Genomic DNA, 21,294 nt, shown 5'->3' with positions numbered 1-21,294 from the left:
GTTGGCCATTTTGGGCTAATTTCTAGCTCTTTCAAGTCCCCAGCATCGGGCAGCGCCGCTTAATGTAGTTTAAACCATTCCCGGCTCCACAAAGTCTACTCTTCACTTTTTCCCTTATAACTGCTCTATCTCTCAAATTAAACACCCTATTCTCAATCTAAAGCCCTACACTAGCTCATATAAGCAATTCTATAAGTTAGCACTAATAAACAAAAAGCACTACATCCTCAAGTACTCCCTTTGAGTACCTTGTCCCCTATTGGTCCTTCTTGATTCAGTTATAAAGGAGTTCCCTATACTATTCTAGAATGTCCAAAGGTCAGTTGCTGGTTTCCTCTCCAGTCCAGCTGGTGATTCTGGGAATCTTGAGGCAATGTTACAACTGCCTCATGTACACAGACAACCCTCTCCTCCTTCCAACAAGTTCAAATATATGTGAGAGATGCATCCATATAGCCAAACTGGAGGCTGAGCTCTCTCAACTCACTACTGGCATAACCAGTCAGGAGGAGAAGGTAACCTCACACACCACAAATCCAGTCTCACATAGTCCTAACACAACAGCAAACCAAACACATAAACACACAAAAACATACTCGGAGGCTCTAAATAAAAATCTGCCTAAGTAACAGAGACCTCCAAAGCAGACATCCAAGCAGCAGCTACCCCAAAACAAAACACATGCAACACATAGCTCACAAAGTCAGTGTGCCAATCAGTCACAGCCCTTAAGGCTAAGCAACACACCTGATACACTGATAATAGGTGACTTTATTGTCAGACACACTGACGTCCTGCTCACCAGGCTGAACAAGGAGAAGGTCACGGTGAGCTGCCTGTCGGGTGCTAGGATCCGCCACATAACACAAGCACTCAGGTCACTCCAAAGCAAGTACAAATATGACTCAGTCATTGTCCATGCTGGTGTGAATGACCTGAGACGTACCTCCTTGGACTACATGAAAAGAGACATAGAGGAGCTCTCTGATCATGTAGTCCAGGCCGGTATGACCCTGACCTTGAGCAGCATATTACCCTCACCAAGAATGATGCCACAGTATAAAGACAAAATGATCAATTTTAACAATTGGCTAAAGTTTTGGTGTCATTCAAAGGGGATCCAGTGTCTGTCAGCCTGGGATGACATGCTCGACAAGCCAAGTTGCTTCGCTAGGGACAGCTTGCACCTGTCACCCCTGGGCTTTTGGATATTGGCAAAGGCTCTTGCCACCCCCATAGTGCCTTTTTTAGGCAAGGCTCAAAAGACAAACCCACCTCCATAGACAACACAAGGAAAAAGAAGCTAAGGGTAATGCTACTCAACGCCAGAAGTCTGAACCTCAAGATGCATGCACTCGAAGCCCTCCTCAGTATGGAGAACATCGATATCTGTGCAGTGACAGAAACCTGGTTCAAGGCTCCCGAGAGCACCCCAGCACTACCAGGTTATACCTCATATCATGCTTTTCAGCCCCAAAACTCAGACCGAAACACAAAAGGAAGGGGAGTATCCATATTCATCAAAGATACCCACACCTCCAGGTTAGTGGCATTGCACGAAGCATCGGAGACCATCCATGTGCAGCTAACAGTGGACAAAACTGCCTTTCAGTTTGTAGCATGCTACAGACCACCCTCTGAAAATGAGGAATCCCACTCGGCCTTCCTGAGAACACTGGAGAATACGAAGGTCTCTCCAAACACCATTATACTGGGTGGCTTCAACTACCCAGACATTGATTGGGAGCATTACTCAAGCCCGAACACCCTAAGCCCAAAGGTTCCTAGAATTTATAAACTCAAATGCTATGGAACAACTAGACACCACCCCCACAAGAGGAGATAACATACTGGACCTGGTCATCACCAACATGGGGACTCTATGCTCCATACCAGAGGTATTCCCCTCATTGGTAAGATCGGACCATAAATTAATCTCACTGGATATCCACATCCCGATCCCACCCACAGCCCAGAAAACCTCAGTGAAAAACTTCTCAAAAGCAAACTTCACACTTCTCAAAACTGAGGTGGAATCCTTCAAGGCCCCCAAGGCCGGTGGAAACTACGGCTCAAACTGCAGAATCCTTTATAAATGCATTCTATGGACACCTTCAGGAATGCATGGATCATGCTATCCCAAACAAAACCAAGACCCAGTCTTCCAAAGGCAGGCATCCTGCCTGGTGGACCCCAGCCATAAATAAGCTGTACAACAGAAGGAGGAAACTACTACATGATAGAGCAAAATCCCTAAAAGGGAAGGCATCTCTGATCAGTACTAGCGAAAAACGAAGATCCCTCACAAAATCATCTAAAGCCAGCTTCGAGAGAAAAATTGCACAGGACACTATAGATAATCACAAGGCTTTCTTTAGTTATGTTAGGAACCTGCGTGGCAACTCCCAGATATGCTCAGAGTTGGTCCAAAATGACAAAAAATACACTGAACCCACAGACATTGCCAACATCCTGGCAGACAGGTTCAGTGCAAACTCCCCCCCTTCCCCACCTAAAGAGCAAATATCTATCCCAGCAGAGTGCTGCCTCCCTGACATCTCAGATGCTCAGGTGAGAGCCGCCCACTCCAAAGCAAAAAACACAGTATCAATGGGACCAGACGGTGTCCCGGGCTGCGTCCTACATGAACTCCAAGAAGAGCTAAACCCTCACATAAAGCTGCTGTTCAGTCTCAGCCTTACTACAGGATATGTACCCAAATAATGGCATACAGCAACAGTGGTCCCACTCCACAAAGGTGGTGCCTCTATGGACCCTGGAAACTATCGCCCCATAAGCCTGACTAGCCTGGTCTGCAAAGCTATGGAGAGGATCATCATGGAACTCATAAACAAAGACATTGGGGACCTACAGACACTGGATCCTACCCAATTCAGCTTTGTTAAGGGCAGATCCTGCCTCTTAAACCTGGTTGATTTCTTTGAAACAGTCACCAAGGCCATTGATGAGGGGAAAGTAGTCCACACAGCTTACCTGGACCTCACAAAAGCCTTTGACACAATACCCCACTCTGGCATCATAGATAAGCTCTCCAGCTTAAATATAAACCCCTATGTCATAAGATGGGTTGCAAACTGGCTCAAGGACAGAACCCACATAGTCAGAATTGTTGGAGCCATGTCAGACTCTAAACCAGTTACAAGTGGTGTCCCACAAGGCTCAGTCCTGGGACCTCTCTTGTTCTGTATATATTTTTCTGAGGTTCAGGCTAACACAGGAGGACTGTGGCTGACCAAGTTTGCAGATGACTGCAAACTGGGTGCCTTAATTGACTCTCCAGCTGACACAAGCATCCTCCAAAAGGGTCTCATGGAGATGGATTACTGGTGCCAGAGCCATGGCCTAAAGCTAAATGCTAAAAAGTGTATAACCATACCCTTTGGCAAAAACAAAGTGCCCACAAATTACCACATAGGCGGAAATCCATTAAGTACGGGAGAAGTAATTAGGGACCTGGGGACCCAAGTTGATAGTAATCTCTCCTTTGACAACCACAGTGCCAAAGTGGTTAGAAAGACCTTCAATATAGCCCACCTAATCATGAAAGGATTCACATCTAGATCAAGGGAGGTCATTGTGCCCCTTTATTCATCCCTCATCAGGCCCATAATTGAATACAATGCCCCATTTGGGATGTACCTTACCCGACACCTGCAGCAACTAGAAAGACCCCAAAAGTACCTCACAAAGAGGATCATGGGAGTCAAACAGATGCCATATGCTGCTTGGTTAAAGAAACTCCAGCTCTACTCAGTTGCATACCGCCTACTTAGAGGCGATCTATGCCTAACGTATAAAGCCATGTCCAACCCAGAATTAATGAGCATGCTCCACCTCAGAAAATCCAAATCCCTTAGAGCTACACGCTCGAGGGACTTGAACCTCAGCACAGAAATAAATAGGACATGCTGGAGGGACAGATTCATAACCCAGAGGCTCCCTTCGCTCTGGAATAGAATCCCAGTCCATGTTAGGCAGAGCCCCTCACTGACTCTATTCAAGAGGAATCTAGACAAGTGGATGGGAGATCGTAGGTTTACCCCGGGGATTACTTCTGTGTCACTACTAGACAGAGGCACAGTAAACTAACCTTAAAAAGGGCACAGTAAAATCAGTTCAGAGGGTGGCGAAAGCCAAACATACTCTGGCTAGGCTTATAAATGCCTTAGGGCAGATAGCCTAGTATGGACCTATGAACCTATGAACCTATATACCCCTTTAATACTGATGTTGTGTCTTATAGATGCAATATTCAGGATTCTAAGTGGGTTGCCGATCATAACTGGCTTAAATTTACCTCAAGAGTTAAGTTTTGACATACCTCCTCTTGATCTAACATAAGACTGTCTACCTATCAGCCACAAATTAGTGCAGTTAACAAGAACACCTAAGATCATATTTAAACCGGTAATATTAGTTTTTGTAAATATTTAAATATATTTTGTAAATATAATTAACCTTGTAAGATCACCCATCCACATATGTTCAATAAACAAAACGTAAGCTAAACTATTAAAAACAATACTATGATATGATCATTTTGAATGCTTAGACAAACTGTCTCTGCTTGTATCGGTATATTTTGTCTCATAATGATATTTGCATATTTTGAGTGCATAAGTCTCCAGTACATACAAAAATATTCTGCATGTGGATAGCTTTTATATATGTCATATTGTAGCATGGGTAATGCTTGAAATGGGTCATTCTGAATTAGCACAAGTACCCAGTTAACAAATGAAATACATGAACAACTAAATAGATATATAGATACGTGGACCAATAGAGATGGTGTGCATTATCATGAGGTTAAATCAACTGCTTTTTAATATTGTTCACCCTAAAATACAGTGTAATATAATATCATAAGGTATGCTTCTTCAAATAATCAAAACACATTTTCAGACTGTATTTTAGCTAGTTCAGTCATCAATGAGTTTGTGGTTACTAGTCTTAAAATGTATGTGTCCAAAATGCTAACTATGCTATGCTTTAGTTTCATGGCTACAAAGTATTGCAGGGGGTACAGAAGTAGATGGGCATTAATTTTTTGTGGTTGAAACTAACCTTTGATAGTATTAGAGAGTTCATTCTTGTGAGAAGGACCTGTCTTCTCCCACCACCTTGCACACCGATCATTTCACAGTTGTGCTCTGGTTGCTTGTGCCTCACCACTGCTTAGCATATCCAGCCTATGGAATATGCTGTCACTTCAAGTCAAACAAAGTATCACTTTGGCTACTTTTAAGGCTAATACTGATGAATGGCTGAGTAGACACAAATTTACACCAGGGTTATCATGCATAGCCCTACTTGATTTGGGAAGTGAGTGCTATTAAGTCCTTGCAAAAGGTGACAAAAATTTTTAAGTGTGTCTACTTAAATGTGTACTGGGCCTCACACTGTATGGTTCCTATGATCACTTGCCCAGCACTGATTCTATGTCTCTATATAATAGTGCACACTAGTGCTGGTTCCTTGTACTGTATATCGCTTGCCAAGTACTTATTCTATGTCCCTATATAATAGTGCACACTATGGCTGGTTCCTTGTACTGTATATCACTTGCCCAGTACTGATTCTATGTCCCTATATAATAGTGCACACTAGTGCTGGTTCCTTGTACTGTATATTGGTTGCCCAGTACTGATTCTATGTCCCTATATAATAGTGCACACTAGTGCTGGTTCCTTATACTGTATATCGCTTGCCCAGTACTGATTCCATGTCCCTATATAATAGTGCACACTAGTGCTGGTTTCCTGTACTGTATATTGCTTGCCCAGTACTGATTCTATGTCCCTATATAATAGTCCACACTAGTGCTAGTTCTTTATACTGTATATCGCTTGCCCAGTACTGATTCTATTTCCCTATATATTACTGCACACTAGTGCTGGCTCCTTGTACTGTATAACTTGCTTTCTGTGGAGTTTGAAGAACAGTCGTGCTTAGTATCTGGCAAATTGTAAGTTTGGTTGGAAATTATATTCTGTGCAGTATCTTTTCATTTGTTTTTGTGAATTTAGAGCTTTCTTATAACTTGTTCTTTGTACTGTGGCAGGTTATGAAAACGGTTCTGGGAACTTCAGTTATATACAGAAAAGTATTCAATAAAATGTCAAACACTTAAGGACAGAAAATAATTTGAAAAAAAGTTAATTTACTGTTTCTGTCACTGAAGCAGGGGTGCATGGTCACAGACATGCATTTCATACTAGAACAGAGTATATTTTATTAAAACAGGCCATGAGCTGCAGACTAGTATCACATGCCAAATGCAGTCTCTCAAGTTATTTCTAGATTCCCTGTAAACAGCCTTATCTCTGCAAATATATTTTTACTCAGAGCATGTTGATCTGCAAACTGTGTTCATCTGTGCTACAGTAATGATTACAAACTAAATTCATTGGAATTGAAGTACCAGACAGGAAGAGTCTAATGACTCAATAGGAAATGTAAGAGTTTCAGATAAAAACTGCTTTTATCAGCATGTTTGCAAATGAAATTGGTGAACCAAACCAAGCAAAACCGGCATCACTCCTATTTTATAGATGCAAAAGTAGTGCACTTCAAGTAATCTAAGATTTTACTTGAGATGGCACTTGTACAGTTTTATAGTTGATATGCTAAGACTCAAATAGGGAGAGCTGATTCAATAGGCCTATGGCTAGATAAGGACTACTGATTTCAATTGTCTGACAGATGGAGACATAGCAGCTATGCTAGGCTAGTGATCCCTTTTATCTGCATTGTTATAGAGCCAATCAGTAACAGAAACAGGCCTTCATAATGGTGCAGAAGCCCTCCACTCATAACACACAAAGCCCATACATACAGCATCCATCCACGCTTATCAGTTGCAGCCGATATGCATGCATACACAAACCTATGAGCAATTTAGAAGTCACCAATAGACTCAGTATGCCTTTGGGGTGTGAGAGGAAACCAAAGCTCCAAGAGAAAACCTACATGAACACAGTGAAGACAAACAGACTCCACACACAAAACATTGCACCCAAGAACCAAACCATAGAACCTCTTGCTGTGAGATGACAGGGTTCCCCCCATACATTCATCCACTCTATAACAAAACCAGAATGCCATGCCCCATGCCATAAATGCTGTTATCTATAATGTTGCAGTATAAAACAAAAGTCAATGGCTGTTCAATCCTCCCACTACATCCATGAATAGCTGCTGAATGATTGTCCCAAGATGTGCATGCACTGATCTGGCACATATGGTGTATAGCTGCCTGACACTGACACATCATGTCTGGCACATATGGTGTATAGCTGCCTGGCACTGACACATCATGTTTGGCACATATGGTGTATAGCTGCCTGGCACTGACACATCATGTCTGGCACATATGGTGTATAGCTGCCTGGCACTGACACATCATGGCTGGCACATATGGTGTATAGCTGCCTGGCACTGACACATCATGTCTGGCACATATGGTGTATAGCTGCCTGGCACTGACACATCATGTCTGGCACATATGGTGTATAGCTGCCTGGCACTGACACATCATGTCTGGCACATATGGTGTATAGCTGCCTGGCACTGACACATCATGTCTGGCACATATGGTGTATAGCTGCCTGGCACTGACACATCATGTCTGGCACATATGGTGTATAGCTGCCTGGCACTGACACATCATGTCTGGCACATATGGTGTATAGCTGCCTGGCACTGACACATCATGTCTGGCACATATGGTGTATAGCTGCCTGGCACTGACACATCATGTCTGGCACATATGGTGTATAGCTGCCTGGCACTGACACATCCTGTCTGGCACATATGGTGTATAGCTGCCTGGCACTGACACATCATGTCTGGCACATATGGTGTATAGCTGCCTGGCACTGACACATCATGTCTGGCACATATGGTGTATAGCTGCCTGGCACTGACACATCATGTGAAGAGCATTGTACCTATTACTGGGTCTCACACAACATTAGCATGGGTTCAGCTACATGGTGGGCACTGTCATATGTGGACGATTGGGAATTATGTCCAATTCATGAAGGTTGCTTCACCACCTGAAATGACTTTTCCCTAACTGTTCATATTTTGGAAACTGGAAAGGATGTTAGTCTACCAGTGTTGACATGTTTGTACAAATGGGAACAGGAATCGCTAGCCAACCAGGCCTAACACATCCTTAATGTTGTCTAAGAGTGAGGCCCTAGACAAGTTAGGCTTTTGTTTTTTTTCCTAATGTAAAGGTTTGGGTAGTGGGGTTAAGGACTGTATAGACCACCAAAGTCATCATATCATAAGTATCTAGTTCTTATTACAGAGTGGATTTTGCTGGTCTTGCTAAAATGATTGACCCATTCTTACAGTCTTCTCTACAAAGTTAGACCATTATATGTTGACTTCCTAGGATATAAATCAGATATTTTGAAACATTATTTCTGGCAGAGCTTCCCTTTAATTTCAAGATGTTTCAAAGGCACAAAATTACATGGAGTATCCTCATCAGCATTTTATTTTTAAGGTCCACTTTGTATAATTAATTTTGCATAAATGAAAATTCCATGTGAAAATATGCTCTGTCTTATGTATTTGTCAGCTCCAGCATAGTTAATGTCTGCTATTAATCTTTATCATTGAAAATGATAATGTTCCATATATGACTTTCTGATACACTAAGCCAGTTTGTATTACAATAGGGCAGACAGTGTAACATATAGTTTAAAATAAGGAAGTACAAATAAAATGGTTTACTATTGAAACCTTGAAACTCCATAGGTTGACTGGTTACATGGTCAACCCAAAATCCTGAATATGGAACAGCGAAATTGCTGTGAGGTCGAAAATGAATACATCAACACCCGTAGTTCGATGTATTCGACATAGCACGTCAGTTACCCATGCTATGCAGCTTACTGTACCATGACATTCCATAGTCAACTGTATGCGTATTTTACTATTTTGCAGGGGGGCAAGCCCCCCTGCACCCCCTGAATATTATATATACAAATCCGAGGTCGCACAACAGTGAGGAAATGGGTTAGTTCCCTGTTCCTCACTGAACCGCAATCTCCACTCAGAATTCCAAACTCAAATACTCGAACTACACTACCTATTCAATGTGGTGTAGTCATTGTATTTGAGTTTGCAAAACTGCCAATTGGAAAACTGCATTTTGACAGTGTCACACTCGATCGAATGCAGTTCGCAATGGTGATTGTTAACCAAATAAAATATATTTAGTGGGATTGCATATTTCCAACACTATTGGCTAAAAGTATATAATATGCCTTTAGTAATATACCTTAAACAGCCATGACTCATTCTAATGGAAACTTCTGCATAGAAGACATTACTTTGTTACCAAAAAGAGTAAAAACTTTTACATTTCCTTTTATTTGGTAGATTTTTTCCTATTAGTTGAAACATTCAGTGATTCAGCGATTTAATGAAGTGTATTTCAAGGCCTGATTCTATGAAGGCCAATTAAGGGCTTGCTTTAATTCTGACCCTGTTGAATGTAGCTGATTTATAAACTACAAATGTAATAAAGACGTAAACATTAATAAATTTTTTGCATACCTTTTTATCTGTAGGTAGAGTGTTCTTTAATCTGCCAGCCTTAAAGTGAAAAATGAAGACTTCACTTTTGAGTTAACACTAGGTAAATGAACTAGCAGATTATTATTCATAGTATTTAGACTATGGTTGATAAATTAGCTTCCAATATTACAGAAAATACTTCTTCAGTACGCTTGTACACCAAAATTAAATCATCCCTTAACAAGCTATAAGCAAGTGAACAGAATGATAAGTATTAAAGTTGCATTACAGATGGTAAGGATTTATATCCAGCTATATGTCTAGTAAATGTTTATGACCACACTCAGACTTATCCTACTGCAAAATCCCAAACATGTAAAAAAGCCACAATATACTGTCTTTGAGAGAATTATAGCAGAGAATTACTTTACAATGACAACTCTCTCCCTAGATATAAAAGTTCTGAAAATATTCTTTTATTAAACTGTAACATTTCCTATCAATATAATTCACATGAAAGTTAAGAAAAAGATCAACAATTACACCTAAATCCTTAACTTGTTTAACTGAGAGACAAATGGATTTATCTGGGGCATAATACTATCATTAGTAATGCCAAAATGAATAGCTAACCATTTATTATTGAATTTCATAACCGGGTGTTGTACTCAAGTAGTTAACCTAGCCAAATAGTTTTGCAAATATAAAATATTGATGATCTACTACATTTGTCACCACACCACCATCTTTCATATCATCTACAAATTTACACAGACAAATTTGTTTTGATATCAGAGAATCACTCATAAGCAATCCAAACAGCAAAGGTCCAAAAACGGACTCCCTGGGAAACATCCCTTTGATGGACAAATATTTTGAGAATTTGTTCTTAATCTTAACTCTGCTCTTCTAACCTACCAAACAGTTTATAACCCATCTCTTTACAAATACATTCATGTCAGTCCTATCCAATACATCAATAAAAGTAGAATGTGAGACAGAATCAAAGGCCTTAGCCAGATCCAAATAAACCACCTGTATAGCTAAGTCTTTGTCCAACATGTTTACTATATATCCATAGAACTTAACCAAACTGGGTAGGCTAGATCTTCCTGGTATGGATCCATTGTGATATCTATCATTAGAAAAATGAAACATTTGCTTAAAGGATAACCTTCTCAAAACACTTAGCTTTTGGCTCAGTTCCAGATAGCTCAAAGGCTTGGCATCACCGTCTGTGTTTTCAGAGTGTTTGGCTTTAAATTGAAATTGTCAGATTATTTTATTGCATTTTTCTGTATTTCATCACTATAAAATGTGTTTGATTTTCCTTGGGGTAGCTGCTGCTAGTCTGCTTTCAAATAGCCTTCACATGTGTGTCCTCATTGCTGGTTTGACTGTCTTAGAATCACCTTGAAATTGCTTGTAACTAGTTGTTAGATTTGTTTTTGTACATTTTCACTTGTGGCTTACTAAAGAGTGTTTTTACATTAAGAAGACTGGGACTGCAATCTAGTGGCAGTAGAAAGGTAGCCTGGTCTGTCTGAGGCTTAAAGTGAGATCATTTCATTAGTCACAGGGCTTTTAAATTCATTATTCACTTTTCTTTCAGTCTATAAATTCTGCTGCTTGTCATGCAGTGGTGTTTAGCAGTGTTTTGTACAGATGTAGGCAACTTAGAAACCTATAAAACTTCCCCTGTAACTTTACCCAGTACTCAACAGCACAAAGAGAAACTTGTTTGCACACTGAGGAGGACTGCGGCATGACTTCAGTTACATAGCCTAGTTTCAGTTTCTACCCTCGCAGTTCCCATTTTAGCCTGTTGTACCACCTCTTTGTAGTTAACCTAAAAAAAGCTGACACCATGGACAGGCACTTTCCAAATTTCGCAGCCAGTAGCTTGCTAGATATGGATATCCTGACACAATGTAGGAATTATCTTACATTCACTGGCAACTAAATAATCCTTAGAGAAACAGATATAGTATGTGAGAGATGTAATTACACAATGTCACTGGAGACAAGACTCACACACAAAAAGCTCTCAAAGTAACAATCAGGTTGTCGGTAACTTAAGTATTACATCCATCTCACATATTACTGGCTATAAGAATTGATAGGACTGCAGATATACTTGAATAAACTGGAAATAACTGGAAGAAACTGGAATGAGGCTGGAATGAACGTCTTTATCTTTTGATTCCCAGAACTGTGCTGAACAAGTGCCAGTCTCTCCTTTAAGTGCCAAATCTTCTTGTAACTTTCAGAATAAATGTCTGCATGCACCATAGTTTGGTTAAGAAAGTTTTATTAAGTACAGTGGAGGTAGATGTCAAAAATATTCAAATCAAATCTTAACAGTCTCCAATAACAGTGTTGATATACTTGAAATAGACTGAATTATAGTGCCTGTAGCATCTGCACTCATTATACTCAGAATTATTTCTTTTCTCCTGAATAATATAATTAATGTTCTGGAATGCTAGATATCTGACCTGATTTCTGCACTCATTTTTGAGTGTCTGTATTAAACTTCTGTGGACTGTACTGCAATGACTTTCTGCATATCAGCCTGAACTAACTGACTCACTTCTGTGTCTGAAGTATCTCTCCTAATAATACCAAAACCATGTAAATTCCCTACAAGTTCTACATGCCTCTTTAACCTTAGTTGCTAAGCCTGTTTTTACTGAATGTAGTGCACACTCTGTTAGCACATTTTATTCTTACTAGTATTTATTCATTAGGACTGAAACATTCCTTACATATGCCTGCATTAATATTGCTGCATTTCTAAGCCTATGCGAAAAGAGTATTGTATTTATGTCTAGCAAACTACATTTAAGTGAAACCTAATCTTACACTGACCCAACATATAGACCAACATATGCTTTGGCACTTAAAAGCAAACTTTCTAAATTCCAAAGACCTCCTAGACATTCACCCTGCAAAAAGAATCCTCAGCAACACCAAAAGTACTCCAGCAGGACAACACCCAACACAATACATAAGCCACACCCTTTGGAGCCTCAACTACAAAGCCCATTAGGCACCCTAACATACTACCCAATATTTTAATCATAGGAGACTCCATTGTGAGACATGCAGCTGTCCTGCTTACCAGGCTGAATAAGGAGAAAATCATGGTTAGTTTTCTATACGGGGCAAAGATTGGTCAAATTATCAAGGCACTCAAGTCATTAGACTACAAGTACCAGTATGACGCAGTCATAGTCCATGTTGGGGTAAATGACCTTAGACATGCCTCGCTAGACTATATGAAGAAAAGCATTATGGAGCTCTTGGACTATTTGTTTTAGGCTTGTATGTGCCTACTTTGAGCATTGTATCTTTGCCAAGGATAATGCCACAATATTAACAAAAATTATTGACTTCAATAATTGACAATTTCTAGTATTATTCCAAAGGGGTACAATATTTGTCAACATGGGAGGATATGGCCAGCAGACCACATTGCTTTGCTAAAGATGGTACGCATCTGTCCTATTTAGGCTTTTGAATGCTGGCTAAAATATTATCATCTCCTAAAGTGCCTTTTTAGGCAATGCTAAAATGACAAACCTTTTGATGTAGCAAAGCCAACAAAAGGAATCTAAAGGTGTTACTACTCAATGTCAGGAGCATAAACAAGAAACTCCATTCCCTCCAGGCTTTATTCGCCCCGGAGAATGTGGATATCTGTGCAGTTACTGAGACATGGCTTAAAGCTATAGAGTGCTCCCCAGCAGTGCAACTCTACAATGCCTTTCACACATTCAGGCCAGCTACCACACAGGCAGGAATCAAAGGTGAAGGTGTCTCAATCTGTATCAACAACAAACTCGCCTCAAGACTACTTAAACAGGATGAAGCTCTTGAGCTATGTCATATACAGATTTCCACAAGCAAAATCCCATACCATATCCTTGCAAGCTATAGGTCACCCCATTGACCCAAGTCACCCATAACTCAGACTTATTGGAGGCCCTCACCATTCAGCTCAATACCATACTCGTGGGTGACTTCTTCTTCTTTCGGCTTTTTCCCAGTTAGGGGTCACCACAGCGGATCACCTGTCCACTCATGACTGGCAGTGGAGTTTTATGGTGTCGAGTTGCCAGCCCGATGCCCAACCTTCTACAGAAGGCACACACATGCACCACTCACACCTAGGGCCAATTTGGAGTGTCCAATCCACCTACAGCATGTCTTTGTAATGTGGGAGGAAACCGGAGCACCCGGAGGAAACCCACGTGACTACAGGGAGGACATGCAGACTCCGCGCAGAAGGCATCCCAGTTGAGGATTGAACCGGAGAACCTGTTGCTGTGAGGCGGCAACGCTAACTGCTGCACCACCGTGACCGCCCCATGGGTGACTTCTACTACCCCACAATAAACTGGGATACTCATGCAAACTACCAGACGTGCAGGTCCAGAGATTCCTGGACTTTGTAAGCACAAACACCTTTGACCAAGTAGATCATACACCCACTAGGGTTGTTAATACAGTCAACCTGGTAAGCCCCCCCCCACCCGTGTAGTGTCCTCTCTGGTAAGGTCAGACAGCAAAGCTATCTTCTTCATATAAAAATCAATTCTTTGACCCCTGCCAACCGCGTAACATTTAGCAATTATTCTAAGGCAAACTTTCAAATACTAACCGACAAACTGTCAACATTTCAAGTCCCCCCCCCAAACCCTGAAAATACAGTTGACTGCAGAATTGTTCACGGATTTCTGTACAATCATGTTGATAAATGTATAGAGACAGCAGTACCTACTAGAAATAAGCCCAGAACTAAATAAAAAAATGTTCACTCTTAAAATCCAAACCTAAATAGGTTGTATAACAAAAGAAAAAAAGTCATAACCAAGATTAGGAAGTGCTACACCCAGCATGATAAAAAGATTCTCATCACTCTAAACAAACAATTAAGAGGGCAAGTTCAGTCTCCTGGTGCAAAATTCGAGGTAAAGATAGCCTTCTAGGCAATGGATAACCACAAGGGTTTCTTTAGCCATGTCATTAACCTCAAAAGCAGCATATAGCAGTGTGCAGAACTAGTTGTAAATGGAGCTACCTACATGAATCTGAAATATATAGCAAATTTGCTGACTGACAAATTCAACTCCAGTTTTACCCCTCTCCCACAGCCTTCCCCCAGGATATATCATCAAACTTAACCCCTCATCACTAGGGACTAGGTCCTAGATGTGCTTTATAAGGACAAAATCACTGAGTTGATGGGCCCCAATAACATTCCAGGATGCCTCCTAAATAGCCTGAAACATGATCTATTGGGACCGCTGGAGTCACTTTTTAACAATAGCTTCCAGAATGGAGAACTGCAACAATCATCCCTCTGCATAAGGTCAGGCTCTCAACTGGTTCCAAGAACTACAGACCCATAAGTCTGTCTAGTCTCACAAACAAAGCAGTGGAAAGAATTATCATGGAAATTATTAATTTGGATATAGAAAACCTTCAGACACTGGCATGTGACCCAGTTTGGTTTCATCAAGGGCACGTTATGCCTATTCAGCCTGGTGGACCTCTTTTGAGAAGGTCACCAAGGCAATGGATGAGGTCAAAACATTCATAATGCCTACCTTGAACTGGCTAAGGCAGTTGATGCAGTACCCCATCTGGGCATTGTAAACAAACTCATGGATATAGACATAAACTCAAATGTTACATGCCGCATAGCCAGCTGCCTCTCAGATAAAACCTTGAGGTTAGGGGAGCAGAGACCACCTCCACAAAGAAGCCAGTCACCAGTGGAGTCCATCAAGGCTCTGTGTTGGATCTGCTCCTTTTTGGCATCTACTTCTTAGAAGTGAAGACCAATGTCAGGGGCCTCTGGCTGACCAAGTTTGCAGATGACTGTAAACTAAGAGCACTCATAAAATTCCCCAAGACACTAACATCCTACAGGATGGACTAATACAGACACATGACTGGTGACAAAGCCAAGGCTTAAAACTCAGTGTCAAGAAATGTATAATAATACTCTTTGAGAAGTTAGCCACCCTAGGAAATTACCTCATTGAAGGCACACCCCTAAAAGTAGAACCAGTAGTCAGGGATTTGGGTATGTATGTAGGTAGTAACCTGGCTTTCAACCAACAAATGTCTAAGGTAGTAAGGAAATCAGTCTATGTTACTCAATTTATAAGCAAGGGTATGGAATCCAGGTCCATGGAAGTCATTGTTCCACTGTATTTGGCCCTCTTCACACCCATCATTGAGTGCAATTCCCCCTTTTGTATGTACCTGACAAGCCACAGCCTAATATTTATACTCTGTTTTTATAGACTGTTATGAGATGATCTATGTCTGGCATAAAAGGTATGCTTGGATCCCACTATGATAGACCTTTTGTATATCCACAAAATGAATTGCATCAGAATTACTTAATCAATTACTTTAAACTTTACTTGTGACATAAATAGGACACATTGGAGGGGCAGATATGTGTTTCAGAGAATTCCCCTTCTTTGGAACAGACTTGCGATCTATGTGGAACAGAGTTCAAGAGAAACCTGGACCAGTGGATAGGAAATCAGAAATACACCCCATGTCTAGCACCTATGTGTCTAATGGATCAGGCCAAGGTAGCCTATAAATCTTGCCCTAGCCTATATACACCCCTAAAACAATCTTTATGGTACATAAACTTGTAGAATACAGTCAGGATGCTTGGCTAGGTTAATAAAGGCCTTAGTTGCCATTAATCTTGTATGTGCCAATGAACCCATGAATCTAATACACATAGGACTAATTGGTCTATAACTGCCTGTAGTACACCTAGGGTGATTTGTATGGACTGGGACAACAGTAACCTCCTTCCAGTTATTTGAAACAAATCCTTCAATTAAGTTTTTTTCGAAACAAATAAAAACAAATAAAACAAGTAAGGGTACAAACAGTCTCAAAAATAACTATTCAAACCATCTGGCCCAGCCACAGAAGTCTTTTAGTAGAATCTAAGGATAATTTTATAAATTCTTCAATCAATGGTGGGCGACTATCAACTAAGTTTGGTAGAGAATGAAAATCATTATCAACTATAGGGGATCTACCAAAGAAACCATGAACAAACAAATTAGCCAAGACCTCAAGGTAAGTTATATGCTCAGAACTTGTAATCTGCAATTCTCAGCAGGTCTTTTTAAACACCTGTTCAACAGGGCTTTGTTAAACCAAAAAATGATGTGTAGGGAATAATGCAAACACGTTGCCCCCGTTTTGACTATAAATGGTGATATGAAATGAAGGCAATAAAAGTTCACTTATTAGGACCTTTCTTTTTTATTTTCTGCCCACATCCTGTGTATTGAATTCAAAGTGTATTTAAACACCTTTTAACGTACAGTGTTATAGTCCCCAGAATTGGCCTGGCGTTTCTAGAGGCTGCTGCAAATTACATTGCTGTATGCAGCGGTTTCTAAAGCCTCTCTGTATCTGCACATCCTCTAAGGAAAAGGGCCGAATGTGTATTTAAACACCTTTTAATGTACAATGTTACAGTGTACGTATTATGTTTCTATTTCCCTACTGTTTATAGTGTTTTATAATATAATTGCCTATCTGTTTATTACAGAGCACACTCCTGGAATTCTCTTTCCCCTTTCACCAACAGCTTCTTTCACCTTTAGATTTGTAAGAACTGATCCTCTGTTTCAGGGACTGAAGTTACAACTGCAATAGGTTGTTTTTTTTACCTTTTACTTACCTGTTTGTAAGTGGATGATAGATTGTTTTTTTTGGACATGATCGTCTGAGCTCTTCACCGCCTACTCAACCAGTCAATCTACAGCCACAGGCACACCTCACAGCCATCTTCCTTCTCTACCTTTCTCATCACACCTCCATTCCCCTTAGGTATAACCCACTCCCCTTCCTCTCCCCTTCACTCTTTTCTCCTACTGACTATATACTCATCTCAAATCATAATTACCATGACTTTAATCCCCTCCTCCTCCTACTACTCTAACCATGCTCATTAATCTAATAATAACATTACTTCTACTTCTACTCTCTACCCTTACATCTTACCATTCCAACATTCATTATCTCAAATCAACATTTACCTCCTCCTGTATCAATAACATCCATTTAAACATAGCTTCTATTACCATATCTCCATCATTACATAACACCTCTATCTCTCACTTTTTCCATTATAAAATACTCAGGCAGTCTCTCTCCTCTAGCATTAGACTTAAACATACACTCATTTCAAAAAATATTATCCTCCAAATCCTAATTTAGAACTTTCCATCCTTCTGCAAGCGGGTGATATACACCCTAACCCAGGGCCAAACCTACCATTCCCCACCCCTGTCCAAATAATCCACCTTTGCACCCTACTAACCAAGACTCCCTTACACAATGCTCTCATATCTCCCTCCTTTCCTACCCCTCCTTTTGCAAACACTTATCCATAATTGCTATCAACACTCAAACCCTTCTTAATAAAATCACTGACCTTCATGCTTGGATCTGTCAACATCCCCCCCCCACTTGTATTATCAGAAACCGAGTTCAAACCCCATATTCTAAACTCTAATATCTTGATCCATAGCTACAATATCTATCAACTAGATAGGACTACTACAAAGGTGAACATGGAGCAGTTCTTTACAAACAACACCTTTCTTTTTCCTCAGTTCCTGTAAACCTACCTGATTTTCACCCAGCAGAAATCCTAATACTAGCTTGCCACCTTAGCAACCACAAAAAGCTTGCCATTGCTGCTGTTTATATTCCTCCTGGCAAGAACATCCATATTCTCGAAAACATACTTTCCTGGGTTTCTCAAAACCTACCCTATGAAACTATTCTGCTAGGAGATTTTACTATAGATTGGAATTCTCTTGTGACCCCCTCCCCTGCCCAAAGCATCACTTTGTTTGGTTTCACCCAACTTAACTCCACCCCTACAAGACTAAGCAAATACTCCAAACAAGGCACAACAATTGACTGGATCCCGTGCAATAATCTCCAAATTTATCACAACCCCACAACACTTCCTGATGCCCTAAGTGACCACTTACCCATCAGTATACAGAGATACTCACCCCAACAACAAAAATCACATCTGTACAAAATCTGCCAAAAACTCAAAAGATTTCAACCTCTCCACTCTCAATGGCAGTCTTTCCTCCATTAACTGGTCTTTCTTACACTCTCTTCCTCTTGATGATGCAGTACTCGAATTTAACCACATTTTCCTAAGCACCCTAGACTCAATACCCCCCCATGTAAAATAAGAATAAAATCCAATTATGCCCCCTGGCTCAGTAAAGACATTTGTAAATTAATACATGAAAGAGACAGCTCTTGGAAAACTTGGCAAAAAAGTAAAACCCTCTCCCATCTCCAACTATTTAAAGAACTTGGGAACCATACCAAAAAACAAATATACAATGATAAAAAGGCCTTCTATGGTAAGACACAAACCACTACTCAATTGAATCCCAAAAACTTCTGGACAAGTATTAACTCTGTCCTCCACCCTGGTAAACCTCAAACTGCTAATCTCTACCCTAACTTCACTGACCAAGAGACTGCCTCTCTCCACAACCAGTTTTTTTATAGATTATATTAGAAAATTCATTAATAAAAGCCCGAATCCACCCAAAAATCATCACCCCAATCTGTAAACAACACAAGGTTCTCTCTCAACCCTATTTCCACTTCCTGCAGAAAGTCTCTGCTTCTCAAACTTAAACCCTGTTCTCTCTCTGCCGACAAGCTCTCTCCTCATTTCCTCAAGCTTGCAGCAAACTCCATCACCTATCCTCTATACTTATTAATCTATTAAAGAAGCTACTGTTCCAAAAATCTGGAAATCCTTCTACATTATTCCCCTTCACAAAGGTGGCAACTCCAATGATCCCTTTAATTGCAGGCCTATTGCTATACTTTCCCCACTATCCAAAATTCTAGAAAAATGCATATACAACCAAATACTTAACTTCCTACTCCAAAACAGCCTCCTCACCCCTACCCAGCGTGGCTTTTGTCATCATCACAGCATCTCTACAGCCCTTCTATCCTTCTCCCACACCATTGCTGAAGTTAGGAATAGCAATAATTTAGTCTGTTTCTAGACTTATCTAAGGCATTTGATATGGTATCTCACTCCAAACTTCTGACTAAATTGGCTAACCTTAATTTATCTAGCTCATACCTCTCATGGTTCTCCAGTTATCTCAGAGACAGGCTACAATCAGTCAGATGGCAATCTTCTTGCTCTTCTTTCTTACCTATACACACTGGCATACCCCAAGGTTCTATTCTTGGACCCTTTCTCTTCAACATCTTTATTAATGACCTCCACTCCTCCACCCCCCTCTCTAGCCTCATACCGTATGCTGAAGACTCCACTGTTATTACATGGTCCAACTCTATCTCACAACGTCATACACTTAACAATCTTTCCTTCTTGTTGAGAGATGGCTAAATGATAATCAGCTTATCTTAATACCCAAAAAAGACAAAGCTACTTCCCTTTCTTCCCAAAAACAATGACCATCTTAAGACTACCTTCTCTATCACTTCATTAAATAATTCCATCATAAATGTAGACACTCATACAAAATTACTAGGAATGATTGTTGATGACCAACTAAAATTTGACTTGCATATTCACCAAACAATTAAGAAAACTAACAAAAAACCTTGTCAGGCTTTACCGCAACTCAAAATTCCTCTCTACTGATTCTAGACACACACTTGCCCAAGCGTATCTCCTTCCAACTCTTTTCTATGGTTCACCAGTCCTCACCAACCTTTAATCCAGTCTACTTTCCAAACTAGAACAAACCTATTATAAAATTGCCAAATTTACAGCCAACGTTTCTTATCCTACCCACCATTATATAGCTTTCCACATGCTACAATGGCTTGAATTCTCCCACCATCTTAAACTATCCCAACTACATTTAATCCACCTCATTCTAAATAAACTCACTACTTGTCTCTCTGTCACCAATCTAGTTACCCACTATTCCACCCTCCCCTCCGCAGTTCAGAGAAACTTCTTATAAAGACATGTTTACCCAAAATCAACATAGGCAATCTCCTATGTAGATCATCCATAACTAAAATCTGGAACAACCTCCCCTCTAACTTGAGAAACATCACACAAATAAACAGCTTCAAAAAAGAACTAAAACACTTATTTCAGAAAAAAACTGGATCTGCTCTTGTCAGGATCCTACTTGACCACTCTCTTCCTCATATTTTTTCTTTTTTCTTTGCTAAATTTACTCAAACTCAAAAATTCTTCACTGCATATTACATACTTCTCCTTGTACTTGTCCTCAAATTATATGTATTTCCATACATTTCTATGATATCTCTGTATATGTTTACATTCATGCTCTAATTTTTACTGTAATTTTTTTAACTAATTAATACTCTAATCGGTGTTTGTTTATGTAAAGAATTTACTTTCGGAGCTTTTCTCCTCGGGTCTCTACTGAAAATGGGCATGTTCTCAGTTAGACCAACCCAGTTAACAAATGTGAACTAAATAAATAAATACAATAAAGCACCAGTAGCATAGTCTCTTGCTTCTTTGACCATGTCTTTATGTTCATCACTGTTCATATTTTTGTCCACAAATGTAGAACTGCTTTCTATACTCTGTTTTATTATCATAGTGTATCTCCAATCTAGAAGGTTGGAAGAAAATATTGTGATATGCAATGCTGT

The sequence above is a fragment of the Protopterus annectens genome, chromosome 6.part0, assembly GCF_019279795.1.
Source record: "Protopterus annectens isolate FY-2018-M chromosome 6.part0, PAN1.0, whole genome shotgun sequence".
Taxonomy (NCBI): Eukaryota; Metazoa; Chordata; order Ceratodontiformes; family Protopteridae; genus Protopterus; species Protopterus annectens.
Note: the sequence above shows the minus strand (reverse complement) of the source record.